This window comes from Symphalangus syndactylus, chromosome 11 (assembly GCF_028878055.3).
Source record: "Symphalangus syndactylus isolate Jambi chromosome 11, NHGRI_mSymSyn1-v2.1_pri, whole genome shotgun sequence".
In the NCBI taxonomy this organism is placed as follows: domain Eukaryota; kingdom Metazoa; phylum Chordata; class Mammalia; order Primates; family Hylobatidae; genus Symphalangus; species Symphalangus syndactylus.
In genome coordinates, this window is record NC_072433.2 from 110567791 (window position 1) to 110588132 (window position 20342).

Below are 20342 nucleotides of genomic sequence, written 5' to 3' on the forward strand. Positions count from 1 at the left end.
CAATTTTTCATATATATACTCTTTTTTTTTTTTTTAGACTGAGTCTCACTCTGTCACCCAGGCTAGAGCGCAGTGGCACTATCTCCACTTACTGCAACCTCCGCCTCCCAGATTCAAGTGATTCTTCTGCCTCAGCCTCCTGAGAGTAGCTGGGATTACAGGTGCACACCACCACACGTGGCTAATTTTTGTATTTTTAGTAGAGATAGGGTTTTGCCACATTGGCCAGGCTGGTCTCGAACTCCTGACTTCAGGTGATCCATCTGCCTTGGCCTCCCAAACCAATTTTTCTTTTAAGTTAATAGAATGACCTGAAAATTTAACTGCCTCCTACCTAGGTTACTTGCCTTTTTTTTTTTTTTTTTTTTTGAGAAAAGATCCTACTATGTGGCCCAGGCTAGCCTTAGACTACTGGGAGATCCTCCTGCCTCAAGCCTCCCAAGTTGCTGGTTCTAGAGGCATTCACCACTACACCAGGCTTTGCCAATTTTAATCTATAGGAGCTTATAGGCGAAATTTTAACCAAAAGTCTTCACTGCAGTGTTAAAAATGTAAACATTTATTCCCAGCCATTTCTAATATAATTTAATAAATACTAGTCAAGTGAAACAGTGGGATAGGAGAAGGAACAAAGAAATCTGTAACTGGTTGTGATCAATTCGTTGTAAGTACCACTGTACTTAGACCAGCCCATTTTTAATTTAAAAATGTGATTTGATCATATATTTATATACTTGACTTTCTCAACCATTTATGAAAACTTAGAAGGGTGGGTGTTCTTTATCAAAACGGAGTTTTTTGAGGTAGAGAGAATAAAATGGTTTGTTGGGAGTTGAGGACAATATTTAGAGTTTCCTGTGTTGCAGACACTTCTATTGAGTGAGATGTTGTTAACTTTGTTTCTTGTCTATTAGTGCGTCCTGGGAGAGATGAGAAATTCTGGGATATGTCATCTGCCTAGGAAAGTCATTCACAATTCTGAGCATGCATACATCTTAGCTGCTTTTGAGTCTCCTACAGAATGCTGGTGTGGTAAGCATGGAGCAAAGCTCTTATCACTACCCTTCTAAGGCTGGTGATGCTAGTCACTTCTTAACTTCCAGTTTGGGGAAGAAAGTGAGAAGAGAGGTTTAAGAAAAAAGGCACTGTTGTATTATAAACCAAAATCAAAAACAGATTTCCTTACCAACTACCCTTCCAAAGGTAACACATTAGCTATACCACTGATCTAGCAAAGTAGGGAGGAAAATGAAGGAGTGCATTTGTTTCATTAGTCTTTTCATTTTGAGAGGTAGACAGGAGAGATAGAGATACACAAGACTCAAGTTTCTTGATACAGTAAGTATATCAAGAATATAAACGGGTTTGATACAATGAACATTTAAAAAAGACGGCACCAGGCTGATTCTTCTTCCTGCACACCTTAATGCCTAACTTTTGAAAGGACTTGAGACATAAGAATCATAATTCTAAAAAATTATAGTTTCCATGCCTTCATGGTGGATCAATTTCCATAGAAGTCTACCAAAATGACTTATCTGCATCCCAGGGAACCAACTGCAAGAGGGAAAATGAAAGGAATGCAATCTTTCCATGTAGGCAGAGTGGACTTAAGGGTGAGTCAGAAACACCAATTTCAGTTTGTGCGCTGCAACTTGATAACTTGGGTGATGTTTGGCTTCTCGAATTTTGGGAGGTGAATCTGAAAAACAGGTAATACCACACTATATACTTCAGAGGATTACCTCAGCTTACAAACAGCAAATGAGGTGCAAATGTGAGCCATAATGCCTATTTCTAAGCAGTTGAAGCCCTGATATAGCACTGGGGTCCCAAACAAGTGCGGAAAAAGGTCAACCCAGTGATGTCATACTCCTAGGCCGGGCCCTAAGATTTTTTGGAACCTGGGGGGGCTGAGCACAACAGGGAAAGCCTCAGCACCCTGACTTGGCACAATGGCACCCTTAAGGCTCTTTGCTCACTCAGTTCTTAGTAGCTCTCCTAAAGCACGGGGGTGTTTTCTTCCAGTTCTCTGCGTAGACTTTGCTATGCCTCTCCGCCCACTGCTTCATCCAGAGAAACACTCGTATCCACAACCGCTCCTCACTTTCCCTCACGCACGGCTCTAGAAAACCAGAGAGGGCGCGGCTTAGGCTTTATACACCTTGCCAGCCAATGACCGCGCCGTCTCCTTTCCGGTCGGCGATCCAGCCAATCCAAGAAGGCTGGTGCAATCTTCGGCTCTACTCGGCTCTTTTCGCTGATGCGGGCAGCTTGGGGGCCGCCGCCGCTAGAGAGACGCTTTCCTTTTTAATTTTTTTTCCATGTGTTCACTTCCGGGTCCGCCGTCGATCCGGATGCCCGAGGCAGAAGGATGTTTGACCTCCGGATAAGCGAGGCGCTGCCGTGCATTCATTCCCGGCTGCATCGGTGGCGACAGCAGAGGCTCGGGCGGCGACTCTCTGGCCAGCGGCGGCGGTAGGAGGCACCAGCGGCAGTGCAGGGACCGAATCCGAGCGGCGCTGCGTTACCTCTCTCTCTCGCTCCTTCCCCCCTACCTCGCTCGCTCGCTCCCTGCGTGGCTCGCTTTCCTCCTCCGGCCGCCGGCGGGTGTGATGTGCCGCCGCCGCTGCCCCCGCCGGCGCTGACGGACTGGGGGCGCCGCCCGCGCCCGGGACCGACCCCGCTGCTCGCGGCCGCGCCTCTGAGGTAAAGCCCCCTGCGCGTAGGTGCTCCGCTGCCAACCCCGGCCCGGCGCCTGCCTCGGCGCGGCCACGGCGCCCTCTCTCCCGGGTGGGGCTGGGGTCCCGGGCGGGGTGGGGTGGGGTGGGGTGCGGCGGGGGCGGCGCCGCAGGCGGGGGTGTCGGGGGAGGGGTGGGTGAGGACCAGGGCGGGTGGCCCGGAGCCGTGGGCCGGAGGGGGCCGCGGTCGGAGGCTGAGGGCGCGGAGGGCTAGGGGGCAGCAGGGGCCGCGGGTGGCGGGTCGGGCTGGGTGCAAAAGTTGCCGGAGTGGTGCGGCGTGACTGGGGCGGCGAGGGAGGTGGGCCTGCTGGGCCGGCGGGGGCTTCCTTAGGAGAGACTGGGAGGTGGGGAGTGTCGCCCACGGTGATCCTTGACTGTGTCCAGACAATTACCTTTGGAGTAGGGGCTTCAGGCAGGAAGGAGGCATGGATAGGCTGGGAGGAGGCGACGGGGGCCAGCGTTCAGTTCAGGGATGAACTTCCCGTTGGAGTGTTTAAGAGGTTGGATGGGGGGACACAGGGATTTACCTGTTTCTTAGAGCTTTGACTCAGCTCAAAACTTAACCAAGACATTAGTCAAAGGTTAACAAAATTACTCTGATGGTTACTCTCATGGTGCCAGTTTGTTTGTTTATCCCACATGCAGGGGAAGTGACACTGAGAAGCATCGGGTCTCTTGGTCCACAGCCTCCACATTTCTTTTCAGCAGGATGAGGAGGGAGATGTGTGTCTACTCGTGGAGTGGGGGCAGTTAGGCCTGTGTCATGGTCATTCCCCTTCTCCCACCTCATGTTTTAGGGAGGAAAAGTTCAGATGGGGGAGAGAGTGAGTGTGCCTGTGTGTGTGGGAGACAGCTACTGTTGATACACTGTGTGAATTACTTTTAACTCTTTTGTAGTAAGCACCCAGGCTGGTCAGTGGCCCCTTTTAAATCTTCTATTAAAATATTTACTTTAAATTGGAGAATTAAAAATGTACTTATTTTTAATGAATTAAGAAAATAAGTCATTATTTTACTTTTTGCAATTACTTATACCGATTCAAATGACATTTGGCCACAGATATGAGAGATGGCAAACTATAAGATGGGATATAAAATGAAAACTATATACTTTTTAAAGATGTTTCTTTTTAAAGATGTTTCTTTGAAGAATATTGGCTTTCCCCGTAAATTTAGAAGAAAAACATTACAGAAATTGTGAGAATAATGTGGAATTAGAAAGATGTGAAACTAGTTTAAGAAAATATTTTTCACCAAAAAAATCAGATCTGGTGTGTGACATTCTTAATAGCTTTCTTTTCTTTTTTTTTTGAGATGTACTTAGTGTATTTTGTAATTGTTTACAAATTTTGCTCCAGTTGTATCTTAAGATAAATTATCTTCTTATTTTGTGTAGTTACCTTTATAGTTGCACAAAAGATAAAAGATAAAAATTACATTTATGGACATTGGAAGAAAGATGTTATCAATACATTGTATGGCTTTGACATACATTCTTAGCAGAATGTACAGACACTTCTGCTTTATGTGAACTTGCATTTCTGAATTTGCATTAAGTAGAAGTAGTTATTAGAATGGAGAAAGGTTAATTTTAATGTTGTTATGAATGACATTTTTTTGGGGATCTTGAGAAACGATTGTCTTTACTGATGATTTATTATAGTCATCCACCCGCTTCTGCCATTCATGAGCTTAAACATTAGTGCGTTATGTAATTATTGACATTTTCATCATTAGATTTAGCAAGCATTTACAATATATTAACAAAATCTTCAGCACGTGAAAGGCATTTATTACTTCCTTGAAAATAAAGGACTGGGATTAGTGGAATCAAGGAATAGTTTAATTCAACCAGGACCACCTTTACTCTGTGGCAAGGATGGAACAGTGGGTAGAATATGAAGATGAATGAGACTCAGTACTGCCTTCAAGGGAGAAGCAGACATACACAGAGGTAATTCACAGATTCTTGTGGGTTTTGTTGGAGGTGTATTGGAAGCATGGGGTGTGTGTGTGTGTGAGATACTAATTTTTGACTGGGAAATTTTGAATGAATGTAGAGCTGGTAACACTCCATCTGGGCCTTAACATAGTTTAATAGGCAAAATGGGGACTGAGGGGGTGATAGTGGAGGTGGTTTTCTTGGTGAAGGGAACAGCCTGAGGAAAGGCATGTGATTGTGTTATAGGGCTTGTTGAACTGGACATAAGGCTGTTTTGCCAGGAGGTCTTTGTGGGAGAAGCTATGAAAGTAGGTGGAGATCAGGCCATGGAAGTTAAGCTTGTATTTAAAGATGAGTCAGTTTGAGGCATGAAGGTCCAAATGTACAGATCGTATGCTGACAGTAGGTAGGCAAATAAGGATAGTAAGTTTAAGGAAACAAGTTATAACAAAATAGTCAATTTTCTGTCATTGGCACTACTGAAGGAAAGCAGAAAAGTATATAATCCAAAACAATCTATACATAGTTTCGTTATATTTCTTAATTTGCATTTGAATATGGGTGTGTCTGGTAATCTAGTAATTGGTTATACATGAAATCAATCCAGACTGTAAAAATGTGACTCGGAGAAATGAGAAGCTCTCCAGTTACTTCTCTGTGTCTCCTCTGATCCATCCTGTAATCCACTCCATGCTGGGAGTAGACTTATTCTAGTATAGTTTATTGGTTCAGATGTTTTTCAGAATGGAACAAGCGGTTGTTTTGTTCCAAAGGGCTTCCCAAAAGGATGTATCAAATTAAATAGAAGGAATACTGAAGTATTAAATAACAAAATATAGGTCATTGAATAGTTATATTATTGTCAATAGTGAGATTTGCTGTGGATGAGATGAAATGTAAAGAATATATATTTTCACAGAAAGTGGTTTTAATGAAGTAATTATAAAAGAATCTGTACGTGAAGAAAATTGATAGTAACAGAGGGATAATAAGATGAGAAACCTTCACAGTTCCGGATTAATGTATGTGAGGTTTTTAAGTCATCTTAAATATTAGTGACCCTAAAATAATGTAACCCCACACTTAATCATTATCAAAGGAGTGCTTAGAAAAAAAAATCAGTTTATAAGTGCATGTAAAATCATGTTACAGGGAAAATTGTTTGAAGTTTTTTTTTTCTCCTAATTATTCCCCTCTTAGTATTCAAAAAGGACTTATAACTGAATTTGTGTTCCATTCAACCTCCCAGTAACAACAATACCTCCTATAATTTATTAAGTGCCTACTTTGTATAGAGGCCATAAATGATACTATTAAGACAACTCTGTGAGTTAGGTGGTGTAACCTCATTTTTGAGAGCAGGAAACAGTCTTCTAGAGTTTAAATAATGTGTTGAAGATATATCTTGGTAGTAGCAGAGTGCATATTTGAGTCAGTTTTTTTTTTTTTCTGACTTCAAAGTCTTAAGCCACCAATGACGTATTTTTACTTATCTTCCATCTTCATCCCTTTTTTAGTCTTTTCTCAAGCAGTTGGCAATTCGTGGTATTAATTGATAGTATGTGTCTGAGTGTTGGTTATGATGTAATTTCTTCAGAAGCGGCAGTTTTGAGGCATCTGTCTTTAATTGTGGGATCCTGTAGGTGCAGACAGTATGGTTCTGGTAATATAAGGTACCTCAGAGCATCACCTTTTGCTGATCTGCAGGACAGAACTATGCTTGGATTCTTAATGTGTAGAAATCAAATGTGCTTTAATAATGTGAAATGATTTTGAAGGGCATCTGAACTGCTTAGGAAATATGGAATGAGAAATAAATGTAGAAATGTATAACTTTTAGCGACATGGTGGAGGCTGCTGTTAGACATTTTTTTTTCTTTTTTTTAAGCTCTCTCTGATAGCTGAGATTTAGCAACTATAAATGTTTGGGCTTCCCTTCTGTTATGAAACCTAAGGAAAGTATGTGTTGATGTGTTGTTAGACCATAGTGATCAGTTATACTCTGTCCTGCCACTTCGTGCTTATCATCTTAGTTATAAGAAATCACTCTTAACTATAATTGAAGTGTTTATGTATTGGGGAGATAAGACATACTTTTTTGGTCGCTTTGTTTACTAATGATATATTACATAGTTATAATTTATTGAAAATTTATGAGTAAGTTATGTCCACATGGCTAAATCATGTCCACATTTTTCATAACTTTTCAATGGAATGAGATATGATCTCATGACACTCTTTTTCTTAAATACAAAGTTTAATGTGTTTTTCTCTAGGGTAGTAATGCGAGGTTGAAGTTGTATTCAAATTTATTACATTTATTTAGATCACTTTGTGTTATCTGGAAGTACTTTCTTTAGCTACATTTGGAAAAAAAGGGAAGAGAGTTACCCTGTTATTCCGCCATTATGTTCTTCATCAAAATGGAGGAAATTCATATAAAGTGCCAAGGACTGTGTGATGCCTGCCACATAGTAGGCACTGTGTAAATCTGTCCTTCATTTCAGAAGTTGCTGATAAGAATTTTAGAGGGTGGATTGGTGGGTAGACAAGCAAAGACTCTTGGGAACACCCTATTACTGGAAAATCTCTCATACCTGACCTCTGCTTAACCCACTCGTGAGATTAAATAAATGATAGTCTTCATTCTCTCTGTAGAATTTGCTGACTGATGCTCATGCTACATTGAATGACAGTAGACTATTCTTTAGTTTTATCTTGAACTTTTATTCCCCCCAGTTACTGTATACTTACCAAGAAACATTTGCGTTTGTACCCAACACACTGTTATGGCACTTGATGTTGTAATCACATAGTTTAATGAATTATTATTCAGTGAACTCTGAAGATAAAAAGGTGTTTGTATGAGAACCAATTGGCTGCTTTGGAATCAAGTGAGTAGCCAAAATCAATTATGGTTGAAATAGATGAGGGTGAAATAATTTTAAATGATTAGGGAAAAAAAAACACACCTAACAATCTAAAAAAATCTGCAATAATATTATTTTTCACGTTTGTAAAATGTCTTTCTGTGTTTAAGAAACAGAAACTGGAAATCACAGGTGTTGTTTTATGGGGGTGGTTTTTGCAAGAAAAATGAAATAGAACTTTCATCAATAGACCCACACTCGAAGAAAAGGCCATGGCTCTGTATTATAAGATTGTCTTGTGAATGGACATTTTTGTTTTAGTTGTAATAAAATGTATAGAGTTTGTAGATGTTGAGAAGTAATTTCGTTTTTAGGCTAACTTCAGAACCATCTATTAATTGTAATATATTAAAGAAGTTATCTGCCTCAAAAACATCATCTTTCCTAGTTTACACTACTGCTTAGAGATTTATTTAATAGCATCCTCTTTAAGAAAAAAAAAAAAAAAAGGAAGATTCTGTTATTCCCAGAGGTTCATTCCTTAGAGTGAATTGTTTATCTAGTCAGGTGATCAATCTATGGTTCTCACATATTTCCCAATATGGTCCCTAATCTGATTTTGTAAGCTACCTTTCAACTTTTATGTACTGTCAGGGTTGAAGGGGTAAGCCTTCTTGTAGTTCCAACATTTCCATCCAATTAGGAATGCTGGGGTAGAGGAGATTGTTCTTTGGAGGAGGAAATGTGACACCCTTGATATATGCCAGGAGCACTTGAGCCTCTATCTCGCCTAGCTCAGTCCAAATGGAAAGAAGAACTTTCAGTTGAAAGAGCAGGAAGTCCAGGTCGGAGAAAGAGTGGTATATGTGGTATGCTATTTATTTTGGTGTAACCACATTGCTTGCTGAATTACAGTAGATGCTGAAATGGCACATTGAAGTATGAAGGTAGGGTGGGTGGCTCCAAGCTAGTACTTGAGAACTCTGGTTTGCGCGTCTGTGATTTTCTTGGCTGTGTATCTTCTGTGTGTTGGAGTCATCCTAAGGCCAGCAGCAAGATCACATCTAGGCATGCATTGGCCAGAGGAAGGAATGGATCTCTCTCTCTCTTTCTGTCTCTGTCTCTGGAAAAGCAAATACATCTTTTGCATAAGCCTTACCAACATTCTTTTCTTTTCATATCTTATTGACCAGAATTAGGTCACATGAACGTCCTAACTAGTTATCACAAGGGAAGTAAGGTTATCATGGTTGGTTTCTACTAATCAGGAGATACCTTCTGCAATAGGTGTTGGGATCACATTTTTCTGAGTTAGATGGAAGAGGGAGGATATTTTTAAAAAATTGTGGGAAGGAAGAATTTGGGGGATATGGATGTTAGAGAGATGATAAATAGTGACCGCTATGTCTACCTGTTTTGAAGCGATTCTCGTGCTTCAGCGTCCCAAGTAGCTGGGATTACAGGTGCACACCACTGCACCCAGCTAATTTTTGTATTTTTAGCATAGATGAGGTTTCTCCATGCTGGCCAGTCTGGTCTTGAACTCGTGGCCTCAAGTGATCTGCCTGCCTTGGCCTCGCAAAGTGCTGGGATTATAGGCTTGAGTCACTGTGGCTGGCAAGTTACTTTTTTTTTTTTGAAATGGAGTTTTACTCTTGTTTCCCAGGCTGGAGTGCAATGGCGTGATCTTGGTTCATTGCAACCTCTGCTTCTTGGGTTCAAGTGATTCTCCTGCCTCAGCATCCTGAGTAGCTGGGATTACAGGCACCTGCCACCTTTCCTGGCTAATTGTTGTATTTTTAGTAGAGATGGGTTTTTGCCATGTTGGCCAAGCTGGTCTTGAACTCCTGACCTCAGGTGATCTGCCCGCCTCAGTCTCCCAAAGTGCTGGATTACAGGCGTGAGCCACTGTGCCTGGCTGGGTCTGAATATTTTAGGAGCTAAAAACACTACTTTATTTTTTCATTGGCTAACTTTGAGTCAATAAAATAGGTGGTTAAGTTGAAAGATTATAATTTTTTTCCATGAAACTCATGAAGCTATTCAATTTTAAATTAAAAATTTGTTCCTGTAAACTTCTTTAAAATTTTTTTCTGCATCGTTGCTTTCCTTCCTCACTGTGAAGTTGCCCATACCTTTGATTTCATTGATTACTTTGCTTATCATATCTAGGGGAGAATAACTGCATTGAGGAAATGGGAGTTTCTTGGTCAGAAGGATTTATTTTGAATCCTGGAATCCCAGTGAGATTGAAGGAAAGGATGGTTTTTACATATTTTGAGAGAAGCAAAGTTGGTAAGGGAATGGGGAGGAAGGGAAGAACCATAGAATTTTAGAATTAAAATGAATCATAGGAAGATTGAAATGCTCAAGCCACACACCTGATTAGTAGAACTCTTATATCCTAATTACTAGTGTAGTGCTCTTTCTGAGTTAGGAGGCCATAATAATCTTGTCTACTTTACAGTTTTGCTCAGGACTGTGGGCTACCACTGTAAATCAGTCAGCTAATCACCTTTAGTACAGATACCTGTGTTCTTAGGCTTTGGAAAAATTTAACCAGAAGTTTTCTTTCTTTTTTTTCCAGTAAAATAAATAAACAGACAAAATTTTTCAGCTTGCCTCAAGCAGTCAACAACAGTGACAACATCACACAGAAAGACAGGCAGACACACACACACTCAATAATCTTAAACCTAGCCTGCTTAAATGAAAATGCAAAAGCAGACTGTTTGGGACAATTTATTATTTTATTTTCAAGAAAATGATCTTAAACATTTCTTTACCATCAATATATGTAAATGAAAGGAATATATATGTGCATAAATACTATACATGTATACATAGATACATATATGTATGGGTTGTCAGTGTATGGAGTAAATCCATCCATCTTCTGGAAGAATATTTATGTTAATGTCAGTTGTTTATAAATGGTGAGATTTAGGATTATTTTTGTTTTTATACTTCATATACTTCTGTATATTGTTTGGGTTTTCAGCTATCACTACATTATTTCTGCCATCAGAAAAAACAGTAATTTTTTTTTTTTTTTTTTTTGAGGAGAGTAGAATCTTGGTGTGGGATGTGTTTTCTACCAGTTTAGATTTTAATATATAACTGCTTTCCTTGTATATTACCATGAATAAAGTGTGCCTCAAATGTATTGATACTTTGCAGATTTCTTTATGTTTAAAATTGGATTTATTAAAATTACTTATCTTAAGTTGAAATTGGCCGTATAATATCTTTTGGTACAAATATACATTATAAAATTAGTGGACTTCTGAATATTTTGAAATTATTGTGTTATTTATTTTTTTAATTTGTTTGGTTTGACTTCAGGTGGTATACTAGGCAGTGTATTAGACTGTGATTCATTAGAGTTAAAATTATATTCAGAATTTCCTTTAGTAAAAACGGAAGTGAAAATGTTTTTTTCTTTACACCCAGTCTGTGTCATGTTTATTTTCTATTTCTGTGAAATACTTATTTTATATTCTAGCAATGAATACTTTCAAGTGGCAGGCAAATATATTAGGTAATCAGGACAGAAGAGAGAAAAGTTATCGTATTCTGTAAGTCTTAGGGTGCACAAATTTATGACTACAGGATCTTTTAATAAAATTCTAATTTGGAGTACAAAAACAGTCTAGTAATGTTTTGGAGATGAAACTAGTAGGTATCAGTTGTAGATGACCTTGAAAAAAAGTGTTTATAGATGCATATTTTTTACAAAACATTATTTTCTTTTCTACATTTATTTTAGGGAATCTGACAACAGTCTGACTCTCCCTATTCCAAAAATGTAAATCTTTAAATCTTAAAGATGTGGAATCTTGTGATGCCAGTTTTTATTTTAAAAAAAGGATCTTTACTGAGTACTTTTTCTGTCATATGAGTATCAGGATATATTGTTGCTGATGTGTCTTTATATAATAGAGATTCTGCAAATGTTTGTAGTTAATAAAGTATCAAAATATAATCAGCTCCTTAAGATAATTGTTTTGAGCATTTTCTGATATCTATTGAAAGTTGATAACTAGAATGCATATTGTGTGTTTGCTTATTATTGTATGCTTTTCTGTTTACCTTAATACCCTACTAATGAAGGTGGTTTTTTTAAGACTGAAAAAGAAATCCTGAGCATTTGGGAATGAGAATATCCAATAAGCTAAAATTAATTTTACTATACACACTTGTTTAAAAATTTCCAGTTGAAAATTAGTAATTTTTCTTCTGTGACAGAGTAAATGAAAGAAGAAAAATGGACAATTTTAAAGATAGTTCCTGCAGTCCTTGCTATGGGCTAGGAATGCTGACATTTAACTAAATAGATGAGAGGAGGGAAGGGTTTGTGGAGAAAGTTTTTACTAGTGGTTCTTGGCCCGACTTCATATTACAGTTTTCTTGGGAGCTTAAAAAAAAAGACAGATGTTGGGATCCTACCCATGCTAATTTATATTCCATAAATAATCAGTAGGGCCTGTAAAGGGCTAGGGCATTGATACATTTTAGGATTTCTACAGACGATTCCAGTGTCCTGCAGGGTTGAAAATAACTAATTTCTCCTTCCTTTTACACTCTCCTCTTAGCCCTTTAAAAAAATGACTTCCTTTTATTTTCCAACTGCCTTTTTAAAATTTGGGGTGGAGGTATGCAGATGTCACAGAAGAAAATGCAAATAAAATATTAGCAAGAGAATCAAGTTGTGGCTTCTGTTCATAGCTTCATACAGTTCCTCACATTGGCTCCAGGACCCCTCATGGCTATCAAAATCCAAGGATGGGCTGGGCGCTGTGTTTCATCCCAGCACTTTGGGAGGCAGAGGCAGGCGGATCACGAGGTCAGGAGGTTGAAACTATCTGGCTAACATGGTGAAACCCTGTCTCTACTAAAAATACAAAAAATTAGCCGGGCGTGGTGGCACATGCCTGTAGTCCCAGCTACTTGGGAGGCTGAGGCAGGAGAATCGCTTGAACCTGGGAGGTAAAGGTTGCAGTGAGCTGAGATGACGCCACTGCATTCCAGCCTAGGCGACAGAGCGAGATTCTGTCTCAAAAAAAAAAAAAAAAAGAAATCCAAGGGTTTGGTCAAGTACCTGATATAAAATGTCACAGTGTTTGCCTATAACCTTTGACACCTTCCCCTATTCTTTGGGTTATTCCTAGATTACTTGTAATACCTAATACAATGTAAGTGCTATGTAAATAGTTGTTATGAAGTATTGTTTAGGGAATAATGATAAAAAAAAAAAAGTCTGCATGTTTAGTACAGATGCTTTTTTTTTTTTTCCTGAATATCTCAATCTGCAGTTGGTTGAATCCAAGGATGAGGAGCCCATAGATAACGAGGGTCAATTGTACTTAGCATCCTTAGTGAGGCCCCTATATTCATTGCTCGTTAGCAGTCTTTGATTAAGTATAACACCAAAGTTAGAGGATTTCTAAAGCTTGGAAAGTTTGTTACGGGGAAATTTATCAAAAATAAGGCATCAATTCATTTGTTTCTGGAAATCTTTGGAGACCTAAGTGATATCTTTAAAGTTATTATAAATTATAAGAGGGCAAGAAGTGTTACTAATAAAAAGTTATTCATTTTAGGTTATATTTATCATATTTACAATATCATTGAGTTGTATTTTTTTTTTTTTTTTTTTTTTTTTTTTTGAGACGGAGTCTCGCTCTGTCGCCCAGGCTGGAGTGCAGTGGCGCAATCTCGGCTCACTGCAAGCTCCGCCTCCCGGGTTCACGCCATTCTCCTGCCTCAGCCTCTCCGAGTAGCTGGGACTACAGGCGCCCACCACGACGCCCGGCTAATTTTTTGTATTTTTAGTAGAGACAGGGTTTCACCGTGGTCTCGATCTCCTGACCTCGTGATTCGCCCGCCTCGGCCTCCCAAAGTGCTGGGATTACAAGCTTGAGCCACCGCGCCCGGCCTGAGTTGTATTTTTTATGGAACATCAGGATAGAAGGGACTTCAAAGATTATTTAGTATAACTGCACTTCTACTGCTTTCTTCTTTTTTATACCACTGTTGATGAGGAACGGTCTCTGTTTTTTCCCGCTCAGTGAAAATATTTTACCTTATAGTATATTGTGTTTATTGCATATAGTTTATATTGTTTATATTGCATATAGTCTGGAAATGTATACACATAAATACAGTATGATAATAGGGTTTTATAGGGTTATTGTATCTCGATATTTAGGACAAAATTAGGGTCCTTTTAGTGACTGATTTGATGTTGCTTCCTGGGTGAGGAACACCCTTAGCAGTTACAGTGTTTTTTTCTGTGACAAAATGAGAGCAAGCCATTTTAGGATGAGTTCAATATATTCAATTCAGTGAACTTTTTTTGTGTGGTGGCAAAATTGGATTTGGCAGTTCTATAAATTGCAAGGGTTAGATTGCTGAAAACTGCCCTGATAGGAGAATGTGGTACAGAAATTTAGCACTGGGTAGGGTTTAGAGGACATGTTGTGTGAACCAGTAGGAGACTTTTAGAATTATTCTGGATTCACCAAAATACCACAATAAAATTGGTACATGATAAAGAGTAATGAGTACTGTTCTATAGGACCATAGTTCCTTTTCAACAGTTCTAACATCCACAGCACTCTGAAAACCAAAACTTTTTCTGTGTGTTTGGTACAAATTGATTTTTTCATAAAATCTGTTCTGAACTGTTCTCTTTATTTCATATATTTAAAGGTTTCATTGTGGAAATAGCAAATGTTTGATTATAGTGTGCTGTCCTAGGCTTCTCTGTACTATCCCAGCCTTCTCTAGAGGTGTTGTTAAATATATGGTGTATACCCACTATATCACCTGTCAAAAATCTCCAGACATTCTGAATTCTAAGACATGTTTGACTGCGAGAATGCTGGAAAACGAACTATGGACCTGCAGCAACCGCTTAATAGAAACTACTCCATATCTTACTTCTCTGAGGTGGAGTTTCAGTAAGGTGCTAGTAAATTTCTTCTGCCTTTTTTCTTATAAATATGTAAATGCAGAGTGGCATTTTATTTGAATCTGTGTTAGTTTCTTTAACAGGTGTTGAAAGCTCTCCTGGGTTTTTGATACTAAGTTATTAACTCTGGTCCTGTGGGTCCCACTGTAGTTCCGGAAGCGTTGTGTAATTAGGATGCTTGAGACAGAAAATGTTTTGGGTAACTTTGGCATAACTGAGTATTCATCAAACACTCTTTTTAGTCCTTGGGGTTACGTAATTTTACCTTTGCACATGATAACTTCATGCCAAAGTGCCTACAGGCAGCCCTCTCTTTTACATATCTTGGCTTACTTTTTTAATAATAGAAAGAAGCAGGGGTGTGGTTGCAATGCCTCTGTTTTAGTTTCCTTAAACTTCCTTAATTTGTTTTTAAGACTTCATTTCAAATATATTTATATCTGCTTTGGCTTATTCTTATTTTTTGCCTCCAGTTCCTATTCCCATATTTTATGGTTCTTCTCGTTTCTTTTCCTCTTCCTCCTCCTCCCCCACTGTAAGATAATATTCCTCAAGAAGAAAAACTTATAGTTATGGTATTCTGTATCAGAAAAATTTTCTGCCTGCCAGAAAGGTGACAAATAAATCTGTATATTTTAGTATTATAGTTCCCTAAAGAGGACCTTGTTTTAAGGGAATGGTTATTGTACTTCTTGTGCAGAGGCAGTGTTCTGTGTATGTGGTCTCTGCTTTCTTTCTATCCTTAAACACTGAAGGATAATGGGTGGGGGGGAGCAGTGGTGGTGTATGCTTTTTAAGCTGTGTTTTCAAGTTCAGCAAGATACCAGGCACTCTCTAGATCCTAATAGGAGCATGTGAACCTTATAGGTAGCCATTCTTCTCCACCTCAAGAATAAGATTTAAAATTTACACAGTTAAGTTATATGCACTGGCTTTGTGCTCCGAAAGCACTATAATTTTATTGTAGTTCATATCATATTTTCTGTTGTTGCTCATTTAACCTATGTGATGTCAGATAGGTTGTCCTGTTTGCCATTTGTATTTCCTGCCTTTAGCACATAATAGGTCTTTAATGATCACTTACTTGTTGAATGGATTGTTTCTGTCTTTTTTTTTTTAAACCAGGGAGAATGTTAACATGGGAGAACCTTGATTAAACGCCTTGCAAGGCACCAAGCTTATCCTACACCAGTTGTTTGCATTTTCTTTCTTTCTTTCTTTTTTTTTTTTTTTTTGGGACAGAGTCTCAGTGTCGCCCAGGTTGGAGTGCAATGGTGCGATCTCAGCTCACTACAACCTCAATCTCTGGGTTCAAGCACTTCTCCTGTTTCAGCCTCTCAAGTAGCTGGGATTATAGGCATGTGCCACCATGCCCAGCTAGTTTTTGTATTTTCACCATGTTGACCAGGCTTGGTCTCAACCTCCTGACCTCAAGCGATCTGCCCACCTTGGCCTCCCAAAGTGTTGGGATTACAGGCGTGAGCCACCGTGCCTGGCAGTTTGCATTTTTACATTTGTATGAGACAATCTCAAACACACAAAGTGTTTCCAGTTTAAATAAAATAATAAACACAAGCATCTGACTTAGCTGCTCAGGCTTAAAAGTAGAAATACTGGGCACGGTGGCTCACGCCTGTAATCCCAGCACTTTGGGAGGCTGAGGCGGGTGGATCACAAGGTCAGGAGATTGAGACTGTCCTGGCTAACACGGTGAAACCCCGTCTCTACTAAAAATACAAAAAAAAAAATTAGTCGGGCGTGGTGGCGGGCGCCTGTAGTCCCAGCTGCTTGGGAGCCTGAGGCAGGAGAATGGCGTGAACCCAGGAGGTAGAGCTTGCAGTGAGCCAAGATCGCACCACGGCATTCCATCCTGGGCGACAGAGCGAGACTCCATCTCAAAAAAAAAAAAAAAATGTAGAAATACTTTATAGAAATATTTTTCATTTTATTTTTAGAGATAACGTCTCACTCTGTTGCCCAGGCGGGAGTGCAGTGGCATAATCATGGCTCCCTGCAGCCTCAAACTGCTGGGCTCAGGTGATACTCCCACCTCAGCCCCCAACGTTGCCAGGACTACAAGCATACGCCACCATGCCTGACTAATTTTATTTAATTTATTTATTATTTTTTTTTTTTGTAGACACAGGGTCTTGGTTTATTGCCCAGGCTGGTCCTGAACTGGCCTCAAGTGATCCTCCTACTCTGGCCTCCCAAGGTGTTGGAATGACAGGCATGAGCCACCAGCCTAGAAATAAATTTTTTTTTAAATGGCAGAAGTTAAAATTAAAATTAAATGTATTAGTGGGTGGCCAGATAGTTTTGTTAAAGGAAATATTCTTTTTTTTTTAGCATTTCAATTAGTTATGATTTTAAGATATTTTTATATTAGTTTTTCTCTCTAAAATTCACTCTGCCAGTAAACAAAACATAAAACAGTTCTATCACCCCTTAAAATTCCCCTTGCAGTCAACTTCTCCCACTCCTTGCAGCCACTGATTTGTTTTCTCTTTCTATAATTTTGCTTTTTCTAGAGTATCATATAAATTGAATCATGTGTTATATAAGCTTTTGATTCTGGCTTCTTTCACTTTGCAGAATGCGTTTGAGAATCATCTATATTGTAGCGAGTGTCAGTGGTTTCTTTTTACTGCTGAGCAATATTCCATTGTATGGATGTACCTCACCACGTTTATCTATTTGCCCATTAAGAAATGTTTCATTCATGTACAGGTTTTGTGTGTTTGTGTGTGTGTGTGTGTGTGTGTGTATGAACATAATTTTTTTTTCCTTGAGTACGATCCTAAAGTTTGGATTGTTGGGTCATATGGCAAGTGTTTGTTTAACTTTATAAGAAACTGCCAAACTATTTTTCAAAGTGGCAGTACCATTTTTATTCCCACTGGCAATATAGAAGAGTTCTAGTAGTAAGCAGTTCTAAAATTTAAGTTGGCTGTATTGAATCACTTTGATTTGTTAGCTTGATTGCACACTAGCAATATTGGGACAGTAATATCCTGAATGTGATATTTTCATTGCTATAGCTCTGTCATTTAGAAATAGTGACTTACGGGAGCCTCATTTTTCAATGAATGCAATCTTCATTGTGTTCTGGAACTATTATTTCTTGTTCAAGTAATGTAGCCCTGATCTCTATAAGAAAAACTAGGCTTTTAAAACCTTGTGTTCATATTGGGGTTTAAGGTACCTTTGGGTCAATTCTCTATCTTAAGGCTTTCGTAGTTTGGAGGAAGAAGTCTCTCGATTTAGCTGGGCAGAAGGAAGTCCTATCTTCAGAGCAGTAGTAGTACTTTGAGCTTGTTTCTATCATCTGTTGCACGTTTCATTCTAGAATTTTGAAGTTGTTAACTTATTTATAATTTACAATCAGTTATACTACTAAGTCTGTTCTATGAGGAGAGTTGACACATACTTACCCAAACATCATTACTCTCAAATAAGTCTCTTAAATTTGTGGCCTTTGCCTATACTAGGCTATGTATTAGTAGTTATATATTTTTGTAAGTTAGACTATTTCACTGTAGTTGAGAAGAACGAATATAACTTTGTTATGAGAACCATGTGTGATACAACCACTGACTTTTCTGGATGTACTTTCTCATTTAGTTAGCATTAAAGGGAATGACCTGATAGATAAATTAGAAATACTGAAGCATACCCTTTTACCAAAATATATTTTATTTTAGGTTTTTTTCTTTTAATGACAAACTTTACAAAGTAGTACTGTTTTCTCCGTGTTTTCTAAACATATTCAAGTCTTTTCTTGTTAGTTTAGGGCTGTCATTCTGAACCTCAGCTATAAAGTGCTGTTATGCAGAGATGTCTATAAATCTATTGATGAGGATAAAGTTGTTTGTCTTCCTTGTTCTCAGTCATAATTTTACTAGTCACTTCAGTTTTTCCCTTTTAATTTGTATCCTATTATAAACTTACTAGAATTATTTAAAAATGAAAGTATCTGACTCAAGTGGAATTTAGAGGCTCTTATTGTTTAATGAAGAGAATATGCATTTTGTGACCTCCTTTAGTGAATTTCTTTTTCTTCTGTCTCATAGCTTTGTTTTGAAGAGTTGAAATCACTGTGTAAATGACCTTTGATTTGTGGAGTGTTATTCCACCTGTAGTATCTCTTAGAGCTATAAATTGCCTGCCTGCCCGTAACTTTCTCTTTCCTCTTTTATTTGAAAAAGTGATGATCATGTACATTAACATTCTTAAATTTCTAAGAGGTTGTTCATTCATTCACTCATTCATTTATTCACTTATTTATTTAAGAAACTTCTAATCAGTGTTGACTGCTATGTGTTATAGTAGATATTAGAGAGACAGAATTGAATAAAATCTCTCTTTTCCTTGAGGACATCAGATTAACAAATGGAGTATCTTAATGTTAAAGAGTGAAAACATTGTCCCATGTCTTTCCTCTAAATTGGTAGTGAGATTTAGAGGTTTGATCAGATTCAGTTTCAATTATTTTTTCTTCCATTGGGAAGATCAAAGGTTGTCTTTCTTTTTGGAATGTTAGCAGTCATTGATGATCCTTGCCTAGTCCATTAATTTACTAAGAGTTGTGTAATGGTTATAATTTAGTTGTCATTTCTTATTCATTTATTAGCTAGAGTACTTTTAAAGAGAAAATCCCCCTCGCCAATTAGAATTTATTCTCATTATTCATAGATTCCATATTTGTAAATTTACTCGCTTGCTGAAATTTATTTGTAACCCTAAACTCAGTAATCCCATTCATTCACAGACATGCACATACACAGAGTGGCAAAAATTTTGAGTCACCCAATGTGCGTGTTCCCAGTTGAAGTTGAATAAGGTGATTCTCTGCTTTCTGAAGAAAAGCTTGCATTTTGCAAGCTATTTATTACCTTTTTCCTGGTGATTTCACTGTTTAAAATGGCCCCCAAGCTTAGGTCTGATGTACTGCTGCCTAGTGGTCCTAAGTGCAAGAGAGGTGTGATAAGCCTTATGGAAAAAATTCATGTGTTAAATAAGCTGAGTTCAGGCATGAGTATAATGCTGTTGGCTATTAGTGCAATGTTAATGAATCAGAGATGTATATTAAGTAAGGTGTCTTGAAAGAGAAGCATACAAAAAACAAAGCTATGTATTGATTGGTTGATGAAAATCTTGTGACCAGAGGCTGGCGGAACATAACTCTGTATTTATCCTGGAAGCAGTGGTTCAGTATTTGCAGTGACTTTATAAAACATAACTGCTAATAAATCAGCTGTTTTTTGGTTTTCCTGAGATGAAAGAACATTCTTTTATATCAGTATTAAAAATGTGCTATAGAAAGTTGTGGGTAATGGAAGTAGATAGATCATTAAGAGTCCTGATGAGATCCTTTTGGGGTCAAGTTCATCACTGTATTTCTAGCACCTAGACCTGTACCTGTGTCTGGTGCATTGTAAATACTCAGTAAATATTTGTTGAATGAAAATAAGCACCCCAAAATTTCCTTGATGGCTTGCAGTTTAAATTTTATAGCATTGTTAGGATTAGGGTTTGCAGTGAAATTTCTGATTATAGATAGTAAGATGACCTGCTCACGGAGGTTGGTATGGTGAATATTTCCGTAATATAAATTTAGCATGACCTCGGCTTGAGTTTTGATTCCTGTCATTCTTAAAGATGAAGGTGCTCTTTGCTTTTCTGGGTTTATGTATAATAAATGCTTAGGAGGGTGTGCATTTTCAAATTAGATATTTCTGCTAGATGTGGTGGCTCACACTTATATGAGCACTTTGGGAGACCAAGGCAGGCAGATTGCATGAGCTCAGAAG

General features: G+C 38.4%; 1 protein-coding gene across 12 annotated transcripts in view; it reads left to right on the forward strand.

Annotated features, from left to right (window-relative positions):
- The first annotated feature begins 2186 nt into the window (after positions 1 to 2186).
- Positions 2187 to 20342, forward strand: part of CSNK1G3 (casein kinase 1 gamma 3) — a 106126-nt gene continuing 87970 nt past the window's right edge. For 4 of the 12 annotated variants that reach the window (XM_055298980.2, XM_055298984.2, XM_055298982.2 and 1 more), the window contains exon 1: positions 2253 to 2709. The gene's annotated coding sequence lies outside the window, so the exon portion shown is untranslated. Of the gene's footprint in view, positions 2710 to 4166; positions 4696 to 20342 lie in introns of those variants that run through there. The other 8 variants (XM_055298989.2, XM_055298986.2, XM_055298988.2 and 5 more) reach the window with 8 other exon arrangements.